The 16,393-nt window shown below is 47.0% G+C and overlaps 1 protein-coding gene across 15 annotated transcripts in view; it reads right to left on the bottom strand.

Annotated features, from left to right (window-relative positions):
* The window catches only part of MICAL3 (microtubule associated monooxygenase, calponin and LIM domain containing 3), a 157,942-nt gene extending 143,873 nt beyond the window's left edge, over positions 1 to 14,069 (bottom strand). For 5 of the 15 annotated variants that reach the window (XM_064478815.1, XM_064478814.1, XM_064478820.1 and 2 more), the window contains exon 1: positions 30 to 187. The gene's annotated coding sequence lies outside the window, so the exon portion shown is untranslated. Of the gene's footprint in view, positions 1 to 29; positions 189 to 13,744 lie in introns of those variants that run through there. The other 10 variants (XM_064478813.1, XM_064478810.1, XM_064478818.1 and 7 more) reach the window with 5 other exon arrangements.
* Positions 14,070 to 16,393: the final 2,324 nt, after the last annotated feature.

Here is a 16,393-nt window from a genome sequence, read left to right as displayed (position 1 = left end):
GCCCGGCCCGGTCCCGGAGCCCGTCTCACCTCCGCCTCATGCCGCGGCGCCGCGTCCCAGCCGCAGCCCGCAGTCCCGCGCCTCGGCCCCTCGGCCCCTCCGCCGCGGCGTCCGCCGACCCCGCTCTGGCTGCGCCTCAGCCCTGCGGCTGCCCCTCTGCGCTCAGCGTCCCGCGCGCGCAGCACGGCGGCAGCTGAGGCGGCGGCTGAGGCAGCGGCGCGGCCGCCGGGCGGGGCGGGCACATGGGAAGGCGGGGCTGCGGCCCCCGAGGCGCGACCACAGGACCCCAGCCTTGGGGCGGCTGACCTCGGCGCGCCTCCAGACCCACTCGCCTCCCGCCGCCACGGACGCCCTCGCTACCCGCAGGCTCAGACTTTGCCAGACGCTCACGGTTCTGTGCAGAAGGTAAAGAAAGGAGCCGCCGCCACGCCCTCCCTCCTCTCTACCCACCCCGCGGGCTCGGTGGTACATTCCCCAAAGCCCGCCCCGAGGGGCAGGGAGCAGCTGATTGGCTGGGAACGTTGGAAGGGGGCGAGGAGCCGCACGAAATGGCCAATGGAAAAGCCCGGTGGGCACAGCAAAGCCGGCCCGACGAGGAGGCGGGGGTGCGATTAAAGGGCACGTGTTCGTTGCCATCAGTACTTGCCACACAAAACAACTATAGAGTTTTCTTTCTGAAACAAAGAGATTAGGGGATCCTTAAATTTGGGGATTAGAAAGCTAAAAGAAAATATGGAGAGAATTGAACCAGTTATATGTGTGTGCCTTTGGGTAGGTTACTCCATCTCAGCCGCGATTATCTCATCTAATCCAAAGAGGATATTGGACTAGAATTGATCTCTGATGGTCCCTCTCATATTTTGGGAGCCTATGATCCTTTGCATGGGGTTAGCAATATTTACCTATGTTCTTCAATTTGGGGCATGTTCCACCATCCTAAAGAACTTTGGTTTAAAGTAGGCAGGCTTTCCTTCAATGGAAGTATAAATCTGACAGCAGTTCCTTTACAGACATTATCGGCCCCACCTTTTGTCAAGACAAATTCAGTATTCTTTCTGGGTCCCCGTCTTGAAGCAGAGCCACACCCTCCCCAATAATTTCTACTCTTTCAAGAGTCACCTCTTCCTCTTCTCTCTTCCTCCACATACTCAGACAAAGCTTCCATTAGTAATTCATCCACCTGTTGAATCGTCCAGAATCCCTGCCTTCAGCAACAGGTCTTGCTGGTCCTGGCCTCAATAGAGTTGCCAAAGTGCTGGTCACTACCTCAAGTCTGCAGCAGCCATTCAATTCTGCAAGGCCAGTCAGGCTCTCAGCCAAACTGCACGTCAAACTCAGGACCTCAAAGTGTCAGGTAGGGATCCCATCTGCTCCATTTTCAAGCTTTGCAAGGCAGCAGGCCTCCACTGCTGCACCAAGCTTCAGACCAACTCTACCTTCTTTTCTCAGAACTTTTCATCCCCCTCATCATCTGCTCACCCTGCACCCACTCAGTCCTCTTCCAAATTGCATCATGTGTTTGGGGCACCCTTACTAACAGCTCCACTCCCCAGCCAGACAACTCATCTTCCAACTATTATTCAAAGAGTTCTAGAAAGTCCAGTTCTTCCATGAAGCCTTCCCAGACTGATGAACAAAAACTGCTGGCTTATAGACCTCCCACTTTTCCTCTGTGCCCCACAAACCCTGATTGTCTGCCCTACTGTGCAGTTTTTATTGACCTATTTACATCCTTCATTCACTTACACCAGCAGCAGCAGCAGTTTACATTTATTCAATTTTACCATGTGCTCCGTACTGTTTGGAAGTGCTCTGCATGTATCTTTTCATTTCAACCTCAGGTCAACTCCATGAAGCACTATCGCTGTAGGGAGAGAAAGGAGGCTTAGTGCTGACTGGCCCAAGTGCCCACAGTGCAGGTCTAGCTCCAGCGCCTACCGTCACAGCCCAAAACTGCAATGCTATCTCCCATTTCTTAAGAATCAACTGCATTCCGTGCAAAAAATAATGTGATACACCTCGATCGTGTTTTCATTGATCTCTCTACCTATACTACCATTTCAGCCTCAAAACAATCATGTCAGGAGGGCTAGGAGCAGTTTTTTTCCAGGCAAAGCTCAAAAAGGCTGATGTATTTGGCTGCTGTTAACAATGCTGGTGAGTAACAGTCTAGTTTTCCAAGTCCTGAATTTTCCCCTGCAACCCTAGCTCTGAGTAAACAGCCTTTTTATATGTAACAAGCAGAGAACCATAAGCAACAAAGGAACAAATACAAAGTAGCAAAACCCCCACTGTGGAATCCAGGGAGCCTGGTAGAGCAGGTGTTCACAGTGGGCCAGACCACTCAAGGAGCAGAGTGAGAAGCACTGTGTATTCATTTCACTGGTGTATTGTTTATGTTCTGGGGGTGATATTACATCTTTGACACATCTGGCAAATTCAATAGCAAAGAGCAAGGAAAACTCCTGGGGTGCCTGGAGGCAGGATCAGCCCCACCCCTAGCCCCCTGCCCCAAGGAGGGGCTTCTCTGCACAGGGTTGCTGCCTGATACTTCTGCCTGCCACTTAGTGAAATTTTCTGCTCCACTGACAGTTGTGTGTGACACAGCCCTGAAAAAATAAGCTGGACTAATGATTTCATTCTTTTTAAACTGCTGAAATCCTCGCAGGGATGGTCTCTCTAACAAAATGGCGTGGGAGCCAGTAAACTTTTGATATGGATTAAGAGGTCTGAGCATGGTCATTTCTGAAGCCAGTGCTTCTTGAGTCGCTCTTTGCCTGGCCCAGTCCTCCTGTCAGTTTTCACTCCCATAGCTCTCCTGTCTTGTCTTATCCCCAGAGAGCTCTAAAACATCTCTGCTCATCTGGGTGCTTTATTTATGCATTCAGGCGTTTCTTGGGCACCTACTGTGAGCAAAGAGCTGTGAAGTGATATGAGGTTATCCTGATGGTTCGCACAGGAAGCCTGTACTTACTGACTGGATGAGGGTGAAAAACATCAGACCCCTCTGGTGAGGCGTGGATCAAATCATCAAAGGTACATGACAGGGTTCCATCCCTAGTCAAATGTACCAGCTCTCAGTGGACCGTCCCTGCCCTGGAGCAGGAGAGGAGTGGGGCTGGGTTCTGGGAGAAGGCTGGGAATGGGGAGATGGACGTGTGTATTGGAGAGGAAGGTGGAGAGATGGAAGGTACCCAGAAATAACTGGGCGTGTACCAAACAGTAGGGAGAACAGTGTCGATCCATAACTTGACCATTGGAAGAATTGTGGTGCTGTCTTATTTTTAAAGAAAAAGTGTTCTGATTTCTAAAGTAATACATGCCCATTGTAAAAGCTCAAAAAAAAAAAAAAACCAAACAAAAAAAACCCAAGTAAAATTTAGCCATTACTTTTACCAGCATATCACTGCCACAATTTTGATACATTTTTTTCCTATACTTTTTTGTGTCTACATGTGTATATATCTTTTTTTTGAATGTATCTTTTTAACAAAATTTGATCAAAATGATTTGCAATTTACTTTCCTCCTTAACAGGACTAGGAGTTTTCCTATGCCATTATAGATTATTCTAAAACATGATTATATTTGCTGCATCATATGCATCAGTAACTTTAAGTTATTTAAGCAAGTTATTAAGTTATTCTGTTTTTAGTCATTGAGATTACCTCCAATTTTTCATTATTATATGTAATGTCTATGATTATCCATATATGTCAATGTTTATATATTTTAATGATTATTTCCTCATATTTCTAGAAATAGAATTGCTTGGTCAAAGGGTATGCACTTTTTAAAATGTCTCCTATATATTGCAAAATAGTCTTTCAGGAAGTTCACACCAGTTACATTCCCACAAGCAGTATATAATAATGTGGCAGTTTCTCTGAACCTTCACCAGTCCTGGACATTCCTTTTGTAATCCTTGCCATTTGACAGATGAAAAACATTGTCTTCTTGTTTTAATTATCATAGTGTATTTTTACCTATCAAGGTGATAAATATGTGCCTCTCCTTCCAAGCCCCCTGGAATTTAATAGCAAAATGAATGTTTCCTTTTTTCCACCATTCAATCACTCTTCTCCCAAATCCCTGAGAAATGATATGGAAATCAGAGTAGAATCTGCTCAAATGATCTGTGACCAGACAAACTCAGTGCCATTGCACCTGAACCAGTAAAGACAGTAGTGGAACAGATGGTTCAAAATAGCACATAATCCGTAAATTACAACTTTGAAGTGGGTAACAAATATACACAGAAACTTTTTTAGCTATAAAAGGAGATCAGTCCTCTGAGTTATATTTAGCACTGGCTAATATTAAAATGGTTTGCGTTTCTTCAACAATACCCAATTCTGTGATGGGGTTAGTCCCAGATGGGCCATCCTCCATACTGAGGGATTAATCTACCCAGTACTACCCTCAACCCCTGCCCAACTTTCTTGTCCTGTGGCTTTTTGTTTCGTGGTTGCCTCCACAGGAGCTACTCCTCTCCAGCCAACAGTAACCTAATTTCCTACTGAAGAACTTACCACCCCCCCACCCCATTCCCAGTGGCTTTGGGTCAGGATCAATCACAACCCCTTTCTGGACCTGACATGGGATGCAGTTAGCTCTGGGAGCTGCTGGCAGCCACCTGGGGCCATGAGGTAGAGCCTGCACCAGCAGGGGTGGAGTTGAGAAACAGGGAGAGGGGAGCTGTGTCTGGTCACATCTGTAAGCCCTAGATCAAGCCTCAGGGGAAGCCAGTTATGTGAAACAGTACATTCTCTCCTTTTCTTTTTTCTTTTTTTTTTAACTTAAAGCAGTTCTGGTCAGCTTTTTGTCACAAACAAAGAATGCTGACTAAAACCCTGCCCGTAGATGGATTCTGTAGTCCAACAGGAATTCAGTCCATTCAATCCAAGCATTCCAAACATCACAACCATTACTGCCCCTAGTTCTGCTCATCATGACCCCAGGCATGTTCAGCTCCAAGGTACCTGCAAGAAAAACCAAGCTATGTGGTGCCTAAAGGTTCCAGGATGCCTTGGGTGAGCTCAGAAGCCCATCCTCTCTGTCTATAGGGTAAGAGAGTCAAGAGGGAGGAACAGGATGTTTTGGTACTAATTTGATTCTGGGCTACAGCCATTGTCATATGGACCTACTGAAGAAAAAGGGTATGAAAAACTTGATCCCACTGCTCCCCGTCTACGTTGAAGACTGATTTGAAACCAACCAAGTCTTCTGGAGAAAAGCTAAGAGGATCATGGATTGAGATGTCCTGGAGCTGGAAGACATCCTGGGTCTGGGGTTTATCCCAGGGCTAAAATCTCATAGGGAGTGAAAAATTAGAAATCTTTAAACTAATTAAATCTTTCTAACTAATTCCTGATTGGTTTGCAAGTTTTGAAGTGGGAGGAAAGGGGACAGGGCACAACCATTGCAGGAATGACACAGCAGTTGAGGACAGGACAGACTGTTTAGAACCAAGATGGTGGAAGATTTGACTTCCAGTGGACCTTGAACCTCATGGTGCACCCACAGGCGCCATGACAGTTCCCAGGCTGACCATAAAAGGTCAAAAAAGTGGGTAGGTGGGGGTTCCTGGAAATCCTCACCCCTTCCCCAAAGTAGTCTGAATAATCCTCCTACCCATTAGCATGTGAAATTGCCGAGCCCATAAAACCTAACAATCTCGCACCTCGTGGTTGCTCTCGCTCTGACTCTGTTGCTCTAGCTCTGTAACACTCACCTTCTGAGATGGCCCACTCTCTGTCTATGGAGTGTATTAACTTTTGCTTTAAACACCCCACACCTCTCCGTCTCTCTCCCTCTCACCTTTCTGAGATGGCCCACATTCTGCCTATGGAGTGTGTATCTCCTAAGCCATTTTCCCTTCTGAGGGAGACAGACCGCACTCTGTCCATGGAGTGTGTATCTCTCTAAATAAACTTACGTTCACTTTACTATGCCTTGCTCTTAAATTCTTTCCTGGGTGAGGCAAGAATTTATTCTCCCCACAACAGTTTCACCCTGCCAGGAAAAAGGAAATTTAAATGCAGTTTGACAAAACTGCAAATTTACTTCTGCGTCAGTTTTCATAATACAAAGAATTGAGAGGTGTGCCTCCTAACTCACTGGTGCTGTACTAGCCAGAAATTCTGTGTAAGTACAAGCAAGAAAAATCAAGAGGGAGTCTGTGGAAGACACCTCTAGTCACCAAAGCCAAAAGTAAAAGCTAGAATCACCACATTGTAATTATCATCTAAATAGAGTTTCCTAGAGTCCCGATGTAACTTGCAAGAAGACTCTTCCCTAAGCCAAACCCAGAACAAGGTCTTGAAAGTCTCTAGGAAACACAGAAAATTTTGTCAACAGGGTTTTCCTGGACTTATATCTTCATGTACAGTCACAACTAAGAAGAATTCACACACACACAAATATATATATTTCTGTATAGGTGTCATGTGTACAGAAATATACATATTTTTCTGTTCTGTAGGACTTAGCTCTGTTGAACACAAGCCTTGGGGATCTGCCTACTATCAGATGGGACTAGAGGCTACTTGTCTGCAGAACTAAAACTCACCTAGTGACTGGTTCCTTTTTTGGTGAGGCAGGAAAGAAGCTCTCTGTCTATCCTTCCTCTGCTGCTTAGACACATGCTCATAAGAATAAAAACATCAGCTTCAAAACTGCATGGGGCAAAGGTCAGGTTTAGCCCAATTGGGTTCTATTTGCATATGACTTACTTCACACGGCTCTGTTTTCAGTTGTGAAGGAGAAAAGAAGAAAAGAATGGAGGGAAGGGATGGGGTGCACCAGACGCTGCTGATTTAGGAGGTGGGACAATAACAGAAGAGGCTCTGACAGAGCCTCAGAAAGGAACTAGCAAACCTGAAACCTCTGGCACACAAATCAGCATTTTTAGACTTAAGAGGAGAACACAGCCAAGTGGATCAGTCTTTTAGGGGAAAGGAAAAGACGTCACATCTTCCTTTGCCCAGTGTCTAGTAAGGGCATATGCAGGATCTCAAACCCCCTTTGCTCCCATTCGAGATCACTCAACTTCTGTTTGGTTTCAGCCTCTGATTCCTTGTCATTCACTCATCATTGGTGTCTGCGATGGACAAGGCACTTGTCTGGGCACTGAGAGTATCCCAAGATCAATAGGACATAGGGTCTGCCCTTGAGGAGCTGACAATGGGGCAGGGAAAGTGAGACAAGGATAGGGGAGAGTCTTTGCCAGGTGGAAGGTGCTCTCTTGTGAGACTGAGAAGTCTCCCATCCAAGAGATCAGGGAAAGTTTTATGGAGAAGGGGCTATTTGACCGGTCCTCAAAAGACAGACAGAACAGGGAGTTCCAAGAATTGAACCTCTTTAATTCATCCCAGTTCCCACCTGCAAAGAGCAAGCAGAGTTCTCCCCCCAACCCCCACCCCTTTACCAGGGCTTTTCAGGACCCCCTCACTGCCCCAGGAGGAGCAAGGCTGGAGGGTTTAGAAAGAAAGAGAACTTGGAAGGGTAAATACTAACAGGTTAACACCTAGTGCAGAGAGGGACGAGTGGGGTTTGAGATTATCTTCCTTTTGTGTATTTGTGCTCTTTTACTTTGGGAAAGAATGGACTATGGAACATACTTCGTAACGGAAAAAAAATGTACAATTTTAACACAATACCCTGCCCCTCCCCCCACCAAAAAAAGGAAAAGGGAATGAGAAGAACATCCATGTCTCTTCTAGATTCATGATCTTTGGATCCTGGTCACCCCCACACCACAGGTACTTCGCCAAAGTTTCACCTGCCTGGAAACCCAGTCTATACCATCAGCGTGGCACACCCTCAGGAGTGTGTTGTCACAGCAACACCGCAGAAAGATGAAACCGCTGAAATATTCTAGGCCCCTTGGGCCAGGTGTCCCTAACCTTACCCAGAAGAGAATTATGTTTATGTCCTGAAGATCTGGAATTCCTTACAAGCAGAGCCAGCAGAAGGGGACAGAAGATGACTGACTGTCCCCACAATTGCCTCCACTCCCCTGCCTGCTACCTGGAGGGGAGGAGATGCAGGCCAAGCGGGACCAGGCAGGGGCAGAGCTTCCCTAGGGCAGGCCCAGATGCCTGCCAGGGTGGCGGGGCTTCCCCCTGTAGGAGCACCTCAGGGTTCACTGGTGCTGTTCAAATATCATCTTCCATGCATATCACGACCTGACACGCATGGAGACACTGAGGTCTGGAGCTGCTGTCATGCAGGAGGGGATGAGAGACCACCCCCAGCAACAAGCACTCACAGGCTACTCCTCCATGCAGGTCCTGGGCTGGCAGGCTTGATGTGTTAGCTCCTGGGTGGACATCCGTGGCTTTTGCCAGCCCAGCATCCAGGCCCTCTCATGAGGTAACAGTACCTACATCTTCTTTTGTGGGAACTGTCTTCCCACCACTGTGTGGGGGCCTGGGGGCATGTCACCATGGTGCCCTGCTCTGGAGACAGTGCATGGCCCTGAGGCCAGGCTGACTGCTCTCCCTGGAATCTGAGTGTTAAGCAGAGACACAGGAACTGACAATAATTGGAGCTGATTCCTCCAGTTGTGAATTCCCAAAAGAAGGAGCCATCTCCCAGCTCTCTAGACCCCCCAGCTGCCCTGGTTCTCATCCTCCCAAACCCTTCATTTCCATTAAATGAGCTCATTCATATTCTCCCAGTAACTTCCCTCCACCCTTCCCCAGAGTTAGCCCTAGAGTCCACTTCCATCATTTACAACCAAAAAACTGCCATCAGTGTACGTTCCAACCCTCTTAATAACCTCCTCTTGTGTCATTATTATCCCTATTTTAATACAAGGTAATTGAGCTTCAGAGAAGTTAAAAAACTTGCCCAAGGACTCACAGCTAAACAACACCACCGTCAAAATTTGAACTCAAATCGTCTGACACAGAGGCATGACAAGAGTGTGTGTTTTGTCATGAGTCAGAGGAGCCCAAATCCCCACTTCCCTGGTTTCTGCAGAAATCTCCTGATCACATGAGTGTCTCTGACTTGTAGGAATCTTCTCCAAGTTAGAAAAATGGAGAAAAATACCACTCACTTCACAGGTGTATTGAGGATTGATGGAGATGATGTATGTGAAAGCACCTGGCCTGGAGTATGTGCTTAATGCATTTTAGTGTCCCCTTCCTAAAAATGAGAGTTATTATCTCTGCAGAGTAAAGTCCGCAAAGTAATTGACACATTGTGTAGTCCAAAGATTAGAGCTTCTGAGTTGAGCCAAGCACAATGTTCTCTCTCTCTGTGTGTCACACACGTAAACACACACACACACACACACACACACACACACACAGCTTTGTTTACGGGGTTTCCCTCATGTCTCTGTCCCCATCTGTGTCCTAGTGTCCTGTCTGTGGAGGGCCGATCAGAAACCCTTGGGGAAGGAGCATTATGGGAACATAAATAAGCATAACACCTGCGTCTTCCACTGAACATGCCTTTGGAGAAGGGACAGAACAAGAATTTTCATTCCTCTCGAGAATGATGGAAACACAGAGACACTAAATGTTTACCTTGAGGTTACACAGCAAATGCAAAAGCTAAGGAGAACCCAGGAATTACATACCAGGCCAGTTGGTCTGAAAATTTCAGAGCCCGGAAGATAGAGAACAGGTTTTCCAAGTTGCTGATTTTGAACCTGCCGCCCACCCCTTACTCTCATTTCCAATTCAAATAAAACAGCTCCATCATTTAAGTATCCATATCAGGCAAATTTCTAACGAAGTTTCCCCAGACCTCCATACACTGCACACCTGATCCCTTTCCCTTCAGGGATGTGACCTACTTAGAATGTTCTCATAATTCTTTTCATGGGGGGAAATTTCCCAAAGATGTGTTCCCTATGCTAGAAAAATTACAAGTCTCCTTATAATACACAATTAAAGAGAAAGCGTTAATTGTACTAAGATTTGTGATGCTTCTTCAGAGATAAATTCAAGTTTTCCCAGGATTGAGACTGTGAATGGAACAGCTAAAAGATCTAGATATTTTGTCAGTCAATAGATATTCACAAACTATCCACCCTAAACAAGAAATTTACCAAAGTTGACATTAGCTTACAACAAGAGTGAAAAAATCCACAAGCATGAAGTTATTCAACATAATTGTGACTCTCATGATTTTTCTGGTTTCTAGGGCCAAGAAAACAATAGCTGTAAAATGATAATTTCCGGGATTTCTTTCTTTTTCTGCACATTCATTTCTTCCAGTCTTGAAGGTTTTATATACAACAGCAAACGAATTTTTAAATCTTAAAAACCACCTGTAACCCATCACTTTAGCAACTTGCACCTGTGCATCTGTCTTCCACAGGTACACACAGTTACAAACGTGGTGTGCTTGCTATTTTGTATTCTATTATTCATGTTATCATAAATCTTTCTTTGTTTCCTTCTGTATGTCTCTGGATGTAAGCTTTCATCATAAATGCAAAATATTCCATCGTATCGAAGTGCTAAAAATTTTTAAACTGTTCCTCTAATGTTGGACATTTCAGCTGTTTCTATTTTTTTTCTATTATAACTAACAAAGTAGAGGATAACTTTCATGCATTTGAAACTTTAAAAATCTTTATTAAACAACTTCATTGGGAAAAATTCCTGAGTATAGTACTTATATGGCTTTTCCTATTATGTTGCATTGCCTCCAAATTTTACTAGTTTACAGTGCAATCCACAATAAAAAATGCAATTTTACGGCACCCTCAATTGCATTAGCTGTTATTTTTTGTTAATCCCATTAGCAAGAAGTAAAACAATGTCACAGTGTTGCTATGGTCTGCACTTTTGAGCACCATCAATGATGAACAATAGCTATGTATTTTTTGCTTATTCTTTTCCTCATCTGACTAAAGCTTTTCTGTTGTTTCTTTTTAAAATGCTGGTCATGACCCACCAAACTGATTTCATGACCCACTGATGAGTCACAATCCAGTCTAAACAAGTATAAATAGGGTTTTATTGACACCCCGCAACCTCTCTAGTATTCCCAGGATGAACTGGTACCCATGGAGTAAGCCAGATCAAGTGGACGTGGGTGGTCACGGGGCGAGGGCAGGGTGAGGGAGGGGGTGCTGGGCAGCAATGAGAACTAAGACATGGTTCACTGTGTCTAGCTCAGCTGCCTAGTCGACTGGCCGCCTTGGCAGGGTTGGCCTGGCCTGCCCCAGAGGTGGGTCGGCTCTGAGGTGCCGTGTTGGGAAAGGGCATTTGGGCCTGAGAGGTATCGTTGACGTGGAATTAGTGGAAAGCAGCTCCAGTTCACCGGAGAGGCTGTAGCAGGGAGCTGAGGTATGCCCACAGCCTGGCTTTGCCAAGTGGATGTGGAGAAACCTGAAGGAGGCCCAGGCTGGTTAGTGAAGCACTGTCTCAGGAGACTGGATCAGCCCAGGAAGAGACAAACAGTGCTGTGTGAAGTGAGCAGGCCCTGGGGAAGGGCTCACCCAGGTCAGCACCCTTGAGTGCCGTGGAGGATGACCTGGGTAGCATCGGGGAGAGTGGTGGGCATCCTCGGACCCCTCCCAGCCACTACCCCCAGTGGCCCTGGCACAGGAAGCTCTGTTAAATAGCATCTTAATTCTCTTCCCTGTTTATCAGGTGAATGACCAAGCCTTGCCAGGGGTCTCAGAAGAGACAGCACTTTTATACCTACCCCTCAAGGAGACCATAACTGACTCTTTATTTAACCAAAATTAAAGCAAGCAGAAGCTGTGGAAGCTGTGACTGGTGAAGTTCTGGCCTCAGGTTGGTAGATCACACATTCTAGTGTGTTTAAATTTCGAACCTCTCATGCTCAAAAATCTTATGGCCTTAACTAATTTCCTTGAACATGTTAGGCATTGCAAGCTCAGACTTGCTGGGTAGTTTCTGCCTCCCACCTGCTTCACAGCACTTATGAATATTCATGAGATTACCTCAGAATGCAAGCCTTGGAAGAACCTTTCCCAACAGGTGTGCCCTCCAGTGGGCAGTCATGCCTGCAGGGAGGAGCTGACTCTGGTCCTTGGCTCTTCAGGGAAACCCCTCAAACTTAGGAGGAGTTCAAGCCATGCTAAAGGGTTTCAGGCCTGAGAAGGATAACGTTTATAACTCTTAGATGTTCTTACTTCTCCCTTCTTCAGAGTGACCACTGCATTCCTAACCCCCTCTTCTTTCTAAGTGTTCATTCTCCTCGCAGTGGGTGGGAGATTTGCACTTGACTCTGGTCACTGCTAACATGAAGTCTGTAATCTACAGGGGCCACCATTTCACCCGACAGGCTTGCAAAAGCATCTCTCCCCCTTTCCCTGGAATACAAATCAGAACATTTCATTTAGTGAGGGGACCTATTCTGAGAGAGATGTGCCCTCCTTCCTCTGAAACATGCCCTCATCCTGAGCCTCTTTGAGCAGCCCCAACCCTGCCAGCTTCTCAGCACTCATGACAGTTACACACCCTGCCCTACAGCGGGCCCCCCATTTGAGAGAATGAGCTATTACTAAGCTGACCTGGAAAAATGTCATCCTGGTTGATAAGAATGGTGGACCGCAAATTTAGCTCATTAGAACCACCTAGGAGCTTAAAAAATCCCAATGTTTAGGCTGTATCCCAGACCAATTTAGCCAGAATCCCTGGAGGTGGGACCCGGGCAACAGTACTTTTTTTAATTTTTAATTGAAACGTAATTGACCTACAACACTGTGTTGGCTCCTTGTGCACAACATAGTGAGTCGGTATTTCTATACACTACGAAATCATTACGCCCAAGGCGTCAGTATTTTTTAAAGCTTCCCAGGTGTTCCCACGCAGGCAGGGCTGAGAACCACTGAATGGTAACTGCAGGGGCTCACCGGTTCTGCCTCCTGTTAATCTTTCATTTAACAAGATTTTGCCCTTCCCTTGAAAGGAATCTTTATAACAGTGAAACCTCTAAATAGTTAATCACAGTAACAGACCAACAAGAAAGCCTTTTTCTTTCGTGGGGGTGGGTGGGAAGATGAGGGGGGATGGTCAGAGAAGACGACTTTATACACAGAGTATTTTACATGGAATCATAATCATTAGATTCGAAACAAGGCCAGTCCCCTAGAAGGCATTAGGCCCCTGCTGCAGGAAGGGCTGAACGTCTCGGTGCTCTGCCGGAGCTCTGCAAGAGAAGCACCTGCGCTGCATCCACCGCAGCCCCCAGTGCGGTCACACGCGCGCATGTCCATCTTTGGGCTTTGGGCTGAGCGCTCAACCTCCCGCCGGAGGGAAGGAGGACCTGCTCTCCACCCCCGACTCCCACCCCTCGGGGAACCTCGCTGCGAAGGTGATAGATGCGTTTCTTTGGCCTCGCCAGCAAGGACGCGGGGCTTCGCCCCGACACCACCTTGCAGTGCTGTTTGCCCGGGACGTTATTTCTTTGATTACAGGATAGGAACACAAAGCGAACGGGATGGGGGTGGCTGGGAATCTGAGCCCTGGGGCTTCTCGGATAGGTTTGGGCTGTGTTTGTGATGCAGGGACCCGCACAGTGGGGCGTTGTCGGTAATGGAGGCACCAAGGCGGGCGTAGCTCCAGTGGTGTAAAAGGGGACGAAATAATAATTTCAAGAACCTAAAGATGTCAGAAAAGGAAAGCCTTCCCGGCCACAAGCAATTTAAAGGTGTGATTTTTTTTTTAAAGGTATTAATCCAGACACACGCATGACCTTGTGGTTAAGAGATCCGCTCCGGAGGAAGACTGTGTGGTACTCACCGGCGGGCTCTCCTGGCCGGCGGTCCTCGGCGCGGGTGCTCCGGCCGCTCGCGTGCAGAGCGCGGCCCCGCCGACCCCGAAGCCCCTGCCACCCGCCCGGCTCCCGGGCCGGAGGTGCGCGTCCGGTGGCGGGAGGACTAGGCCCGGTCCTGCCGCAGCAGCCTCCGCTCTCTGCTCTGCGGTCGCTATGGAAACCAGGCGCGGCCGGAGAGGTGGCACAGCGATGCGCCCCGGCCGCGCGAGGCCTGGGACGTGGGCTTCCCGGGCGGCACCATCAGAACCTCCTCTCCAGCCTCAACCAGACCGGAATCGAACCCTCCCCTCCCCGCCCTTCCCGTCCCCTCTCCCTTCCTCTGCTCCCCTCCCCCCTCCTCTCCCCCTCCTCCCAGCCTCCCTCGTCCCTCGCCTCCTCCCCAGCCCTACCTCGGCCCGCACGTCCGAGGGGCAGAGCCAACCCTACCCGGACCCCTCCCACACGGACTCTCAGAGAGGGGAGCTCCGGGCGGTGAGGAGCCGAGGCCTGCATTCCGGCTGGAGCTGGGGCTGCCGGTGAGCCCCGGGGGGTACCGCTGCCCGCGGGCTGGAAATGGCTGAGGAAGTCAGACGGAAGACGGGTCATCTGAATAAATTCCTAACAGCACTTGCATATTATAATCAGAGCAGAAATAAGCCTTAGAGATTATTTAGCCTTCAAGGATCATTGGCTTCAGTACGACATCCATCAAGCTGTGTGGTCAAAAGCAGACATACTCTGGCCAGCACCCTCGGAAGAGGGCGACCTACGGGCTCTCCTGGTGTCTCCGTTACCCTGTGGCCGTCCACCTGTCCACCTCGTCACTCTCGCTCCGCTCCTCTCCGCGCCCATTAACGCGAGGGGTGGGACTGCAGGGTTACGGCCGGCCGAGGCTCGGAGTGGTCCCTGCTTATCACCCGGCGTCCCCCTCACCACCACTCTGCATCCACGCCTTTCTACCTAAATCTGCAGGTGTTCTGCTCCAGTTCCAAAAATAAGGGCAGGGAACACATTTTTATGGAGCTCTGACAGTGTGCCTAGACTATTCATGGGTCACTTCATTTAATCCTCCTATCAACCTGTGAGATTTCACATCACTGTTCTATGATTTAAGAACATAAGAACACAAAGAACGTTACTTGTGTAAGGCCACCCAACTAGATAAATGGTAAAGATGGAAATCCCACGCAGATCTGTTTGACAAAGTAGCTTCTCCAGAAGGCAGAAGGCATCTGGGGTTGGCCCCAATGGATATCAGGGAAAATTTCTTAGGATGCCCAGAGTCACTAATAATTTCTCCCACCTCTCGTTTACTGACTTGATTTCCATTGTTTTTTTAAAGACATACATGTTTATTTTAGAAAACTTGAAATATATATAGGAACAAAGGAATGAAAATCATCCGTAATCCTACCACTCAAAGAAAATCGTGATTAATATCCCTATTTCCTTCTAGTCTTTATCCTGTCTTTGTCTTTAAACTAAGTTAAGACTGCTGCATACTGAGTGATTGTGTCCCCTCCAAATCCATATTTTGAAATCTAATCCCCAGTTGATGGGATTTGGAGATGGGGCCTTTGGGAGGTGATTAGGTCATAAGGTCTGAGTCTTTATGAATGCGATTAGTGCCCTTATTAAAGAGACTCAGAGATCTCCCTTGCCCCTTCTGCCTGTGAGGACCCAAGGAGAGACAGGTGTCCAAGATGCCTCACCAGGCACCAGATCTGCTGGTGCCGTGACCCTGGACTCCCCAGCCTTCAACACTGTGAGAGAGAAATTTCTGTTGTGTACGAGTCACCTGGTCTGTGTGTTCTGTTACAGCAGCCTGAATAGACTAAGGTGGAGAAAAATGGATAACTATATCCTACTTTTCATTTAAAATAGCCTTCTGTAAATCTTCCCCTCCATTAAGTTTCTTTAAAGAAATTATTTTAAATGTCACACAATAGTTCATCATATGAATGAGTCATCATTTCTCTTCACTGACTATTTGAGTTATTTTCAATTTTTATTGATTGCATATAACTATAATAAAATTTTTTCCATATAAAAGTTGCCTGCGTTTGTAAATATTTCCTTGAAACTGAGTCCTAGAAGTGGAATATTGGATCAAAGATACAAACATTTTTATTCGTATTGACATTACTGATATCCCTACAATGTCCCCACCAGAGCAGTTCAGGTGTTAAAACTGATGACTGTACATGGACACATCATTATCACCCCAAATCCATGGCTTATATTATGTCTTGTTGCACATTCTATGGATTTGGACAGACGTATAGTGACATGTACCCATCATAATGGTTTTTTTGGCAGGGAGGGAGATAATTAGGCTTACTTATTTATTTATTCTTAGAGGAGGTACTGGGGATTGAACCCAGGACCTTGTGCATGCTAAGCACACACTCTACCACTTGAGCTATACCCTCTCCCCTCATAATGGTATCATAGAGTATTTTCACTGCCCTAAAATCCTAAATGCTCTACCTATTGTGGAGCATTTAATATGCGTTTAACTTTCCTCGTGTCTTTTCATGACTTGATAACTCATTTCTTTTTAGCTCTGAATAATATTTCATTGTCTGGCTGCACCATGAATCTCTTCACCTACTAAGGACATCTTGGTTGCTTCC

This window comes from Camelus dromedarius, chromosome 25 (assembly GCF_036321535.1).
Source record: "Camelus dromedarius isolate mCamDro1 chromosome 25, mCamDro1.pat, whole genome shotgun sequence".
Lineage (NCBI taxonomy): Eukaryota > Metazoa > Chordata > Mammalia > Artiodactyla > Camelidae > Camelus > Camelus dromedarius.
Note: the sequence above shows the minus strand (reverse complement) of the source record. Positions and strands in the feature narration are given on the sequence as shown.